The sequence below is a fragment of the Terrapene carolina genome, unplaced genomic scaffold, assembly GCF_002925995.2.
Source record: "Terrapene carolina triunguis isolate 2854851 unplaced genomic scaffold, T_m_triunguis-2.0 Scaffold62, whole genome shotgun sequence".
Classification (NCBI taxonomy): Eukaryota; Metazoa; Chordata; order Testudines; family Emydidae; genus Terrapene; species Terrapene triunguis.
Window position 1 is genome coordinate 65,433,901 of NW_020664413.1, and position 12,245 is coordinate 65,446,145.

At 45.0% G+C, this 12,245-nt stretch overlaps 1 protein-coding gene across 1 annotated transcript in view; it reads right to left on the minus strand.

Annotated features, from left to right (window-relative positions):
* Nucleotides 1–12,245, minus strand: part of MREG (melanoregulin) — a 38,417-nt gene that overhangs the window by 15,118 nt on the left and 11,054 nt on the right. The window lies entirely within an intron of this gene.

A 12,245-nucleotide genomic window follows, 5' to 3' on the forward strand; every position in this document is an offset into this window, starting at 1 on the left:
TCTCCCAAGTCGAGAGTTCTCATCCAGCTGTGCCACACTGCACAAGTAACTTCATCTCTGTGCCTCTGTTTCTACTACTTAGTCAATGTTTCTGCAGCACGTTGAACTAACTGATCCTTGTACCGCTCAGGCTGAGTAGTAGTATTCCTACAAAATGGTATAGGCAACCTCACAAATGGCAGCAAGCAAACCCTTCTTGTTCTGCCACTCACATAATACTACAGCCCTTCAGAAAGGCGCGGGGGACAGATGATGGCTGTGATCTGAATCAGTTTATAAACCTCCCTTTCATATTAATGAAAATAGTCTCACTTGGGGCGGGGGGGAAAAGAGGGAGAATTTGCTTCCAAATTCTTATTGAATGAGAAAATTCAGCATCCAGACACGTGGCCTTGACTTCAGTGGATTTATGGCAATTTACCAGCTGAAGATCTGATCCCTTGAGTGACTTACCACCTCACTGGGAGAGAAAAAAGCTACAGACGAACAGTCAGAAATATCAGGAATGTTGACTTGCATAGAATCAACCAAACCAGGACTGACCCTAGATGTATCAGAGCTGAGAGCTCTCGTACCTTAATGGAATATTCATCAATGGTGATCTTTAACACAGATGTCCTTTCTCCCAAATGTTAATTGGACATTGATGTTAAAAAGGTGTTAGCAAAAGAAACCCAAACATATTAAAGCAATCTAAAAATCCTCACTCTTAGCTGCAGAGCTCTTACTTTTGTAATTAGCACGTTGTCATTTTACTAGTTCTCCACTCAGTCTTCCAGGGCGGGTGGAACCTGAATGTTTAAAGTAATAAGCAGGGGAAATTTTTAAAAAGCCCCTGCAGACATTTTATCAATCCTAGAGAAGTAAAAAGTATTTTCCCCCCTTTGTGGGTCATCTTTAATGGCCGAGTTGGATAATGGAGATCAATAAATCCATTTATTAAACAATCTGTTCTTACAGATAACGTTCCAAGTTAATATTCGGCTACACAGGTACATACTTGTGGTAAGTGTGCTTCAACCAGGGAAATGACATCACCACAAAAGAGGCAGGATGGATTTATGATCAAAGCACTCATCTGGAGTCTATTCCTGGCTTCACCCAGATTTCCCACGTGATCGTGGGCAGATCTTACCTATTCTCAGAGTCTTGGTTCCCCAAATGCAAAATAATTTTCTCCTTTCCATCATGCATATAGTGGTACCATCTATGCCAGTGAAGACTAGAGAAAAGCCTTGATGCAAGATTAAGGAGCAGATGATACAGGAACCAGTGGAGAGCATAAGAATTTCCACAGAAACACAGTTCTAAAGACTGCAGGACCCCAAGAAGTAACCATGGCTTCTTGCATGAATTTTCTGTGCTATCCTAGTGCTCTAGTGGTGGCCAAACTACAAGCATGTAGCTTCCTCCACCTCTGCCATCCCTACACCACTGGCAATGATCTTCAGTGAAGGAACAAGCAGTTTTGTGATGCTGCTCAAACATGCCAATCCATTTTGTTCAGACTTTACTTGTTCCTTCATAGGAGTTGCCCAAAGGGTTGTCAGCAGCCCTGGGACCAGATAGGGAGATGTAGCAGCATGCTGAAATTTCACAAGAATCTACCACTAGGCTGTAGCAAAGGACACCCAGACAGCGGACAGGGGGATACGCCAGGGCAACTGCAAAAACGTCACATTCAAGTAGTTGTCAAGTTGGCCAACTCAGCTCTTCCCAACCTGTCATCCACAGCCATCTGTGTTAGATTCAGTTCATACAGATCCTGCTCCCCAGCGTGGCAAGGGGGACAGATGATGGCTGTGATCTGAATCAGTTTATAAACCTCCACACACACACACCCTTCTGCTGATTGTTTAATGCTGCTGCCTCTGAGCAGCAACTGTTCCATTATCAGATTGGTAACGCTTTCCTGGAAATCTCAGTCTCAGACCAATGAAAGCTCACAAAGGGAAGTGATGACTAATTCCATGTATCACAGATGGCTTGTGAGAAAGTGTGAGTTCTGTGTTAGCAGACACAGACACACACACACACACACACACCAGCCTGCCTTGCTGATCTGAACACTCAGTTGTTCAAATATTTACCTGGAAAAGTTCCATGGAATCATCAGTGCAATGTAGTAAGCACTTAAATGCCAGACTGAAGTGGGGAAATCCTAGGCATTCAGTATGAGCCAGACTGGCACAGAACTGGAAGTTGAACAAAAAGTTGTGCCAAAGAATAGAGACAAATGCTATCAAATACTCCCTCCTGATATGGAAACGTATTAATTAGTAGGCGGTTTTCTTCATGCTGCCAAAGCAATCCTCCATCAGAGCTGTTTCTTTATTCCCTTGAAGTTAATTTGCTGTGCTGTTCTCAGGAGCTGTACATAGGACATTAGGTCGAACAGCCTAAAGATTATCAGACATGGGCTCAAGCTTCAAAATACAAATCCAGACCTGTTCTGCTCCAGCCTTCAGGGGTTGTTCTGAGCTAGTGGTGTGGTTCAGCCCATTGGAGACATGATCAGATACAAAATTTGGATCCATGTCCATATTCTGGAAAAAAAAAATCTCCCTATGCCTTGACCCTAAATAATCCCGAATTAGATTAATTTCCAGGTATACTGCAAAAAGCAGGGTTTGGGGGAAGTTTGAGGGTATATTTCTGGGACAGTTACAGGGCCTGTTTTGCAGGTTTGATTTATTGGCAGAACTTAGTTTTATGATCTTGATTGAAGGCAGTGTGGCTTAGTGGATAGATCACTCAGGAGACGCGAGTTCTATTTCCTGTTATGCCACTGACCTGCTAGGTTATCTTGGGCAAGTCACTTCATCTCCATGCGCCTCACCTTCCCCATCTGTAAAATGGGGATAATGATACTGACCTTTGAAAAATGCTTTGAGATCTATGGATGAAGAGCGCTGGATAGGAGCTAGGGAGCAGAAATTTAGGCCCTGTCTATTTTTAAAAGGGTTTGCTGGTGCAGAGAGCAGGCAGATTCCCCACTGAGTGAAAGTTCTTTGGCTGGAAGTATCCACATTAGTCAACTGGAGACAGGCTAAATGGGGGAGAGCTGGCTCATGTCACATGCTCACATCTGTGCAACAACAGCACTCAGGGAACTACACTTACAAATCATCAATATTGGAGCCATTTAAAGGGTAACTTTCTCCTTTCATCTCGCAGTGGATATGGGCTTGTCTCCACTTCCAGGAAAATTAATCCAAATGAACTAAAATGCGTGAATGTAAAGTGGATTAGTTAAACTGCATTAAATCCCATGTGAATATCCTCACTCAGAATTAAAAAGAGTCTTTAATTCCTTTTATTTTAATTCACTCCCAAAGTGAATTAAGGCAAACCAAATTAAAGTCACTTTAATTCTGAATAAGTGTGTCCACATGGGGATTTAATGCAGTTTAACTAATCCACTTTACATTCACACCTTTAGCTAACTTGGATTAATTTTCTGGATGTCCCTGTGGAGACAAGCCCTTAGAGTTGTACAAATGAAAGATCCTGTTCCTGAATCTTTTAGAGGCACATGGTAAACCTCTCATATAGCTTGGATGACTATGCTATGCAAGACATGTTTTAACACAATATAACAGGAAAGAGGTGCTCTGTCCCAACATGCCGACCATTTCCAACTTAATCCCACCTTCCGGCTTCTCTGCATACCTCTCAATCCCCACTTTTGCCAGAACTAAGTGCAGAGCTCTCTTGAATTCTGCATTTCAGTTGCTTTCTCCAGTAACTTAATAAACATGATCATCATGCTCTGAGTCATAGATCTCAGAGCACTTCACCAAGGAAGCCAAGTTATCGTCACCCCTATTTTAATGGTGGGGAAATGGAGACACAGGTCAGTGACGTGACCAACCCACCCTCAAACAGCAGTTCAGTGGCATAACTGGAAATGTGACTCCTGTCCCAGACTCCCAGTCCAAGGCCCTGCCCACTAGATCACACTGCCCCATAACTGCAAGGAGATTCATTATGAATTACTCATTAACTTGCAAGATAATCCATCACAAAATGAACTTTAGCACACGTACCTCAGTTTTATTTATTTACAGGTACACTGTGGAGCACTGCAAGTTATCTGTAGTACACAACGGCAAAGGAATGAAGATTTACAGCACTGTGCATTGAGAGTCATAGCTTCTCAGGCCAGCGGTGACCATTACATCAGCTAGCCTGACCTCCTGCATAACACAGGCTACAGAATTTCTCCCAGTGGTTCCGGCATCAAGACCATAACTGACTGAGGTACAGCATGGCCTCTGGAAAGACATCCACTCTTGATTTAAAGACTGGCAGTGAAAACACTTTACAGGCAAGTGAGCTAAGACAATCCTTTTGGTGCCTGAATTACAAGATTACTGACGAGCAGAGTGCAAAGTAGCAAGGCTCGAACGGTACCAAAATTTGTTTCAGACAAGTCACAACCTTAGAATTTATTTATATCCCAAAGGTGGACTCAAACAAAGAGAGACTACAGACTCCTCGGTTTATAAATACTTCTTTTATCAAGTCATTATGGGCCATAAATTTACCCTGCTGTTATTCAGAACTTCCGCTATCACCACCACCAAGTGCTTGCCTTCACATACTGTGCAGCTGCACCGCTTCAGTGAAGATGCTGCTACGCCCATGGGAGAGCTTCTCCCGTCGCCATAGTTAATCCACCTCCCCAAGAGGCAGTAACTATGTCGATGGGAGAAACCCTGTTCAGGTGGGATAGCTAATGCATGTTAGCTCTGCTCCTTTAAAAAAAAAAAAAAAAAAAAAAAAAAAGCCACCACATTTTTTTGCACTGAAAAATCAGAGTTCCATGTGGATACCAAGCATGTGAATTTGGCCCAATAACTCTATGGTGGAATATGGCCCTTTCCCTAAACACTTGTACTTAAGGAAGACAAGGACACGTGGGTACCAGTTCTGCACAGCACATAAGCACATCCAGTTAAGTTATTGGTACATAAGCACATGTTTAAGTGCTTTGCTGAATCAGAACCTAGAAATACAAGAGAATTCTCCTCTCGTTAACACTGATTTGACACCAGCAGAACACAAAACCTGAAGTCTCAGTGACAATCAGATCATGGGAGAGATCACACATAGTCCAGCATGCAAACCTTGTTCATTCCTAGCAGAGACAGCATCATCTCCTTTGCAGCTTCCATAAGCTCTCTCTGTGGGAACTATTCTGCTAAGACTGCGGCTGAAGAGCAGAGCCGTATTCACTCATCTGGAGAGTTAGAACTGAACAGCTCCCCAAAGAAGATTATGCTTAGCATTCACAGGCCATTATATGTTGCAATTCAAACCTTTGCTTCTCTCATAGGACTGAGCTCTCATTAGAAGAGGGTGAAGCTGTTTGACCTAATTGTAAAATGCTTCCTGGGGTAAGATGTGATTACTGCACAGAGCACAGGAATGTTGAGTTCTCAAGCCAAGTTTTTCTGGTCTGTCAGAAGGAGCTGGAATCAGAAGCAGCCGCAGAGACTCCAACAACAAGGGTGTTTCCAATTGTTACCATACCCACCGTTTTTGTTCTAAGTTATATAAATGTCATTGGAAATAAACTGACAGAGAACAGGTCATCTGAAGTGAAACTATGAAAACAAGAAAGAGGCGTGTTAAGATACAGGACTTAGAGAGTACGTCTACACTGCAAAAAAAAGTGTGTTCGTAACTCCTGTTACAATAGCAGGGAAGACATGGCAACTCCAAGACAGATTAGCAGCTTGAGTTCAACCCCAGATTCTCCTATAGGCTTTAACTCAAGCTGCTAACCTAAGTTGCTGGGTCTTCACTGATGTTTTAACCCACATGAGCGAACCCAAGTTTGCAAAACAGCGCCATGTGAACATCACAGAGGCTTTGGACTGGGACTCAAGAAACTTACACCCAATCTACAGAGACGTTATATCCGCTTAGCTACGTCAGTCAGGAGTGTGAAAAACTCACACCCCAGACCAGCATAGCGACGCAGACGTAACTCCCAGCATACATACAGCTACATCAACAGAAGATGGCTTCGTTCAAGGAGGTGGTATTCCTGTACCGACGGAAAACCCCCCTGCTGTCTGTGTAGGCTGCATCTACACCAGTGGTCACCACAAGATCACTTTTTGATGCACAAGATCAACCCAGGATCTACCCCGCCCCTTCCCTGAGGCCCCGCTCCCTCCATTCCCCCCTCCCTCCGTCGCTTGCTCCCCCCATCCTCACTCACTTTCACCGGGCTGGGGGAGGGGGTTGGGGTGCAGGCTCTAGGATGGGGCTGAGGGGTTCAGAGTGTGGGAGGGGGCTGCAGGCTGAGCCTGGGGCAGGGGTGCAAGCTCAGGGAGGGAGTTTGGGTGCAGGGGTCATATGGTCACACTGCACCTAATCTCATAGAATCCACTGGATAGTTCATGAGTTTCACTTTTTATTAGTGTCGTTTGTGGTTTATAGATCTAAAATCCTTCAGGGATGGACACAAATCAGTGTCACATTCTCAACGGTGGGGTGTGCATTGGCTGAAGCTGGGGCAGGTGGTTGGGGTGCAGGAGTGAGGGGTGCAAACTCTGGGAGGGAGTTTGGTGCAGGAGGGGGCTCCAGGCTGGGGCATAGTGCAGGAGGGGTGGGGGTGCAGGCTCTGGGAGGCAGTTTGGTGCAGAGGGGGCTCCAGGCTGGGGTGTGAGTTGTAGGCTCTGGCCGGGAGGCGCTTACCACAGGCGGCTCCTGGCCGGCAGGACAGCGGGGCTCAGCCGTGGCCCCACGCCACTCCCAGAAGCGTCTGGCTGCTGGCACATCTCTGTGGCCCAGGGAGCTGCCCGCGCCTGAAAGCGCCGCCCTCGCAGCTCCCATTGGCTGGGAACGAGCCAATGGGAGCTGCGGGGACAGTGCTGGGGGCGGGGGCAGTGCGCGGAGCTGCCCCCTTCCCCCTCCCAGGAGCTGCAGAGACATGCTAGCAGCCAGACGCTTCCAGGAGCAACGTGGGGACACGGCAGGCAGCCTGCCTGAGCCCCACTGCACCGCTGGACTTTTAGCGGCCCAGAGATCGCACTCGACAGGCAGAGGCTCCAGGATCAACCCGTGCCAGTATAGTCTCTGTAGTATACACATATCTTTGAATTCTATTCCTGGCTCTGCCACTAATCTGCACAATGCTGGGCAAAACATTTCACTTCCCCGTGACTCAGTTTCCCCATCTTTAAAAGACACCTCCTTATGTGAATCATATTGCGATTCACAGATTAAGCGCACCATATCTGATCTTCCATAACGATTATTCGATCTTGGTACATCACATTCCAGGAAGCTGACTTGTTGCTTCAGTAAGGATGCACTTCTGGGAATGACCTAACAGGGCTGTAATTAACCACTGGAACAGTTTAAAAGGGATCATGGTGGATTCTCCATCACTGACCATTTTTAAATCCAGAGTGGATGTTTTAGAAAAGATCTGCTCTAGGAATTATCTTGGGGAAGTTCTATGGCCTGTGCTGTACAGTAGGTCAAACTAGATCACAATGGTCCTTTCTGGCCTTGGGATCTATGAAGGTGCCTGCATTCCTCACAGGAATTCAGTCAGGATTTTTTGTTGTTGTTTGCATAAATAAAGATTAAAAACAAAGTGTGTTGAACACGGATTCAAAAGATGAATATAGTCAAATGGGTAGACTCAGCAGTCAGTAAAGCTCCCAGGGACATCAGTGTAACTTTGTATTTAGAAAGAACAAAAAAGTGATCATATTGTTAGGTAGGTGTCACCATATGGTGCTGTTACACTCAGTCTCAAGTTCTTAGCAGGTCTGAATAATTGTCCTGTGTTAATCATTCTCTTTAGAGGAGCTGTTGCAAATAGCAAGACAGTTTCCTCTGCCATAATCTCTGTAACAAGAGTCAATCCTTGGGGCAGAGTTGCTTCCTGAGAATTGTTTGAGCTGAGATTTCTGAAGCGCAGATTTTACAGTGTGCTGTTTGTGACCACCGCTGTTCAAGGGCTGGCATGTACTGTAAATAAGTAAGTTACATTTAAAAATTATCGAGATACCCGCAAGGCTCCCAAATCTGCTACCACTTGGCATAGAGGCAACAGTAGGAATGAGGAGTTCAAGCAACGTTGCATTATATAAACCATTAACACCACTATAGCTCTGACCAACTGAATAGGGAGTTTCACATTAGCACCAAATGGGCTTAGTTAGTTTGTAGGAAAGAAGCTCCTCCAACAACACTGAATTCCAGCTGGTTTTGTGTTGGCAATGACAAGTCACGATAAGAGAGAGAACCAGGCTTCATGCTGATTCATGTTACAAATTCTTTCCTTTCCTACATATAGACCAGGAAACACTTTGTCCTTCAACCCTTGATATTAATGTTCTTCCTCTTTAACAAAGTAAGGCTACAAAAGAAATTTTAAAACCATGTTCGTTACAAAACTCCAGATTAAAGACCTATTAAGATTTCAGCTAACAAAACCTCAGTCACAGTCAGAGTGAGTAATTAAAGTCAAAATATTAATAAAAGTAAAGTTGAAGGAGTTGAATCTGATACCCAATTCTTAACTCCACTTGGTGATTGAAAGACAACAAAACTAGTTCCCCAGGGGTTTGTTTATCTCCTAGAGCGAAGGCCTCCAGCTTTCCAACACTGACCACCACTCCAGATACTCAAAGTGTTACAAGAGACTAACAAGCAGCTTGATCCAACATCTGTTGTAGTAAATGTGAGTCTTTCACTAGAGGAAGGGCGGTCCAGTCACTGAGGTGCTCAGGTAGGGAATTCCCTGCTCCGCTGTCGGCTTCCTGTGACACCTTAGTCTCTGTGCCTCAGTTTCCCATCTGTACAACGGGGATAACAGCTCTGTCCTACCTCACAGAGGGTGTTGTAAGGATCAATACATTAAAGACTGAGAGTCATTATAGTCACGGGGGGGCCATATAAATACCTTAGATAGACTGGCTGGGGTGCATGATGTACGTGCCAATAAACACGTCTTCCCTTATTGTGTTTAGTCTCATTTAGGCTCAAAGTTCTTCCGGAATGGGACCTGACATTTTAAGCACCACAGCCATTTATGATGCTGTTACATAACTACTAATAAAACGGGAGTACTTGTGGCACCTTAGAGACTAACAAATTTATTAGAGCATAAGCTTTCGTGGGCTACAGCCCACTTCTTAGAAGTACTCCTGTTCTTTTTGCGGATACAGACTAACACGGCTGCTACTCTGAAACATAACTACTAATGGCTTTCATAGTCCTTCATCAGGAAAAAACAACAAGGAGTCTGGTGGCACCTTAAAGACTAACAGATTTATTTGGGCATAAGCTTTCGTGGGTAAAAACCTCACTTCTTCAGATGCATAGAGTGAAAGTTACAGATGCAGGCATTATATACTGACACATGGAGAGCAGGGAGTTACTTCGCAAGTGGAGAACCAGTGTTGACAGGGCCAATTCAATCAGGGTGGATGTAGTCCACTCCCAATAATGGATGAGGAGGTGTCAATTCCAGGCGAGGAAAAGCTGCTTCTGTAATGAGCCAGCCACTCCCAGTCCCTATTCAAGCCCAGATTAATGGTGTTAAATTAACAAATGAATTTTAGTTCTGCTGTTTCTCTTTGAAGTCTGTTTCTGAAGTTTTTTTGTTCAATGATAGTGACTTTTAGATCTGTAATAGAATGACCAGGGAGATTGAAGTGTTCACTTACTGGTTTATGTATGTTACCATTCCTGATGTCCGATTTGTGTCCATTTATTCTTTTGCGGAGGGACTGTCTGGTTTGGCCAATGTACATGGCAGAGGGGCATTGCTGGCACATGATGGCATATAGAACATTAGTGGATGTGCAGGTGAATGAGCCCTTGATGGTGTGGCTGATGTGGTTGGGTCCTCTGCTGGTGTCAACAGAGTAGATATGGGGACAGAGTAGGCAACGAGGTTTGCTACAGGGATTGGTTCCTGGGTTGGTGTTTCTGTGGTGTGGTGTGTAGTTGCTGGTGAGTATTTGCTTCAGGTTGGGGGGTTGTCTGTAAGCGAGGACTGGCCTGCCTCCCAAGGTCTGTGAGAGGCAAGGATCATTTTCCAGGATAGGTTGTAGATCATGGATAATGCGCTGGAGAGGTTTTAGCTGGGGGCTCTAGCTCATAATCATCAGATTAAAGGACTGCTCTAATCCAGAATATATTAAATATTTAACAAGTGAGGACACAAGTCACAAGCCACTAACTCAGCTACATTCCTTTATATCATATTAGCTTAAAGTACCCACATTCCCGAACAATCATTTAGGGACTGATCCAAACTGTGGCCCATGGAAGTCAATGAAAAGATCCCCATTAGTTTCAATTAAGAAACAAGTGGTCATGAACCTAAGAGCATTAGAGAAGTTGTTGTTTCTATTTCAATAAGGGTCATGTGTAGTCATGAGAATTTTGTTGCAATTTTGTTTCCCATAATTTAGCCCCAGTAGGAATTTCCCCCAGCCCTACAAAACATCTAACACTAATAACCCCAAAAGCCCACTTAATGACAATACAGCCAAAAATGATATTCTCTCATTTCAACTAAATGTCAAAAGTATAAGGAATCATTAAAAAAACCTGGCTCATTTTCACTTAAAAGCAGTCCTAATTCCTAGAAAAGAAAAAAATCGTTACATTTACCCAATTTTATTTTAAAAGGTCTGCATTTTCATGGGATCATAATGAAATTAAATGCTCTCAAGTTTTACTGCAAACATTTCACAGTTGTAATAGCTGTCCAAAAGGGATGTGTCAATTTCATCTTAAAAGAATATTTTGTACAGCCTGTTTCAATCCATGCCCCAGGTCACTAATGTCACACACACGAAGTCCATTAGGGAAATAAACCAGGCCTATAAAATATAGTTGATATAATGATGAAAATTCCTCCCCCCCCATTATCCTAACGAGCTGCACAAGTTCTTCTGTACTTGATCGTTACTATATTCTGATTATACAAATATTTGACTTGACAAACTACTGCACAAGGTTCAGCACGAGGACAGGAACATTCTTGTGGAAGTCAAGTTTGTGGTGTGGTGGTAACACGAGGGAAGGGAATAGTGAAAGCAGCATTGAACAGGCAAAGGCCAACATATGCAAATAAGGCATAGAAGCATCGAATAATAGCAATGTGAATAATCAAACAGGAAGTTAAACCCTGTGACCCTCCAGAAGTATTGCTCTCTGGAGAATCATAGTTCAGGTTGGGGGCACAGCTTATGTCAAAAGTATAGGGTATGCCTACTCGGGGGCGGAAGGGGAAATTCCCACAGCAGAGTGTCTCAGCATCTGGGTCAACTGACTCAGGCTCATGCTACAGGCCTAGAAACCATAGGTGCCGACTCCGTAGGTGCTCCGGGGCTGGAGCACCCACAGGAAAAAATTAGTGGGTGCTCTGCACCCACTGTCAGCCAAGCTCCCCTCACCCCCCGCCCCACCTCCTCCCCGTCCCCTGAGCGCGCTGCGTCCCCGCTCCTCCACATAACTCCCAGTGCTTCCCGCCTGGCCGCCACCAAACAGCTGTTTGGCAGTGTTAGCATGCTCCGGGGGGTGGGGGAGGAGCAGCAATGCGGCACGCTCAGGGGAGGAGGTGGAGAAGAGGCGGGGCAGGGGCGGGGATTTGGGGAAGGGGTTGAAATAGGAGCAGGGAGGCAGCAGAGTTGGGGTGGGGCCTCATGGAAGGGGTGGAATGGGGACAGGGCCAAGGGAGGGTCGAGCACCCATGGGGAAAGAGGGGAAGTTGGCGCCTATGCTAGAAACAGCAGTTTAGACATTTGGACTTGGGACCCAGTGAGGGGGGAGAGTCTCCAGCCTGAGCCTGAACATCTGCACTGCTATTTCTAGCCCCATAGCATGAGCCCCACGAGCCCAAATCAGTTGACCCGGGTGCTAAGATTTGGCATCACAGCTCTTTCCCCACCCCCACCCCCAGTGTAGCCCTACCTATAGTAACATCTTAGAGAACCCAGCCATGATGGAGATCCCACTGTACTAGAAACTGTAGAAACACATCGTAAGCTCTTTGGGGCGGGGAACTCTCTGAATGTCTGCATAGACAAGAAAGAGAAGTTACTTGGTCTATGTAGTGGTTTAATTTAATAGATGTCTGAAAGAGCCTTAAGTGCGCGTGCTGGTATAGGAAATGTATCGCAGAGCCCACTCTTTGACCAGGGAATAGAAAGGTGAAGTAGGGAAGCCTCTTACCAAATTTAGTACAGGGGGAA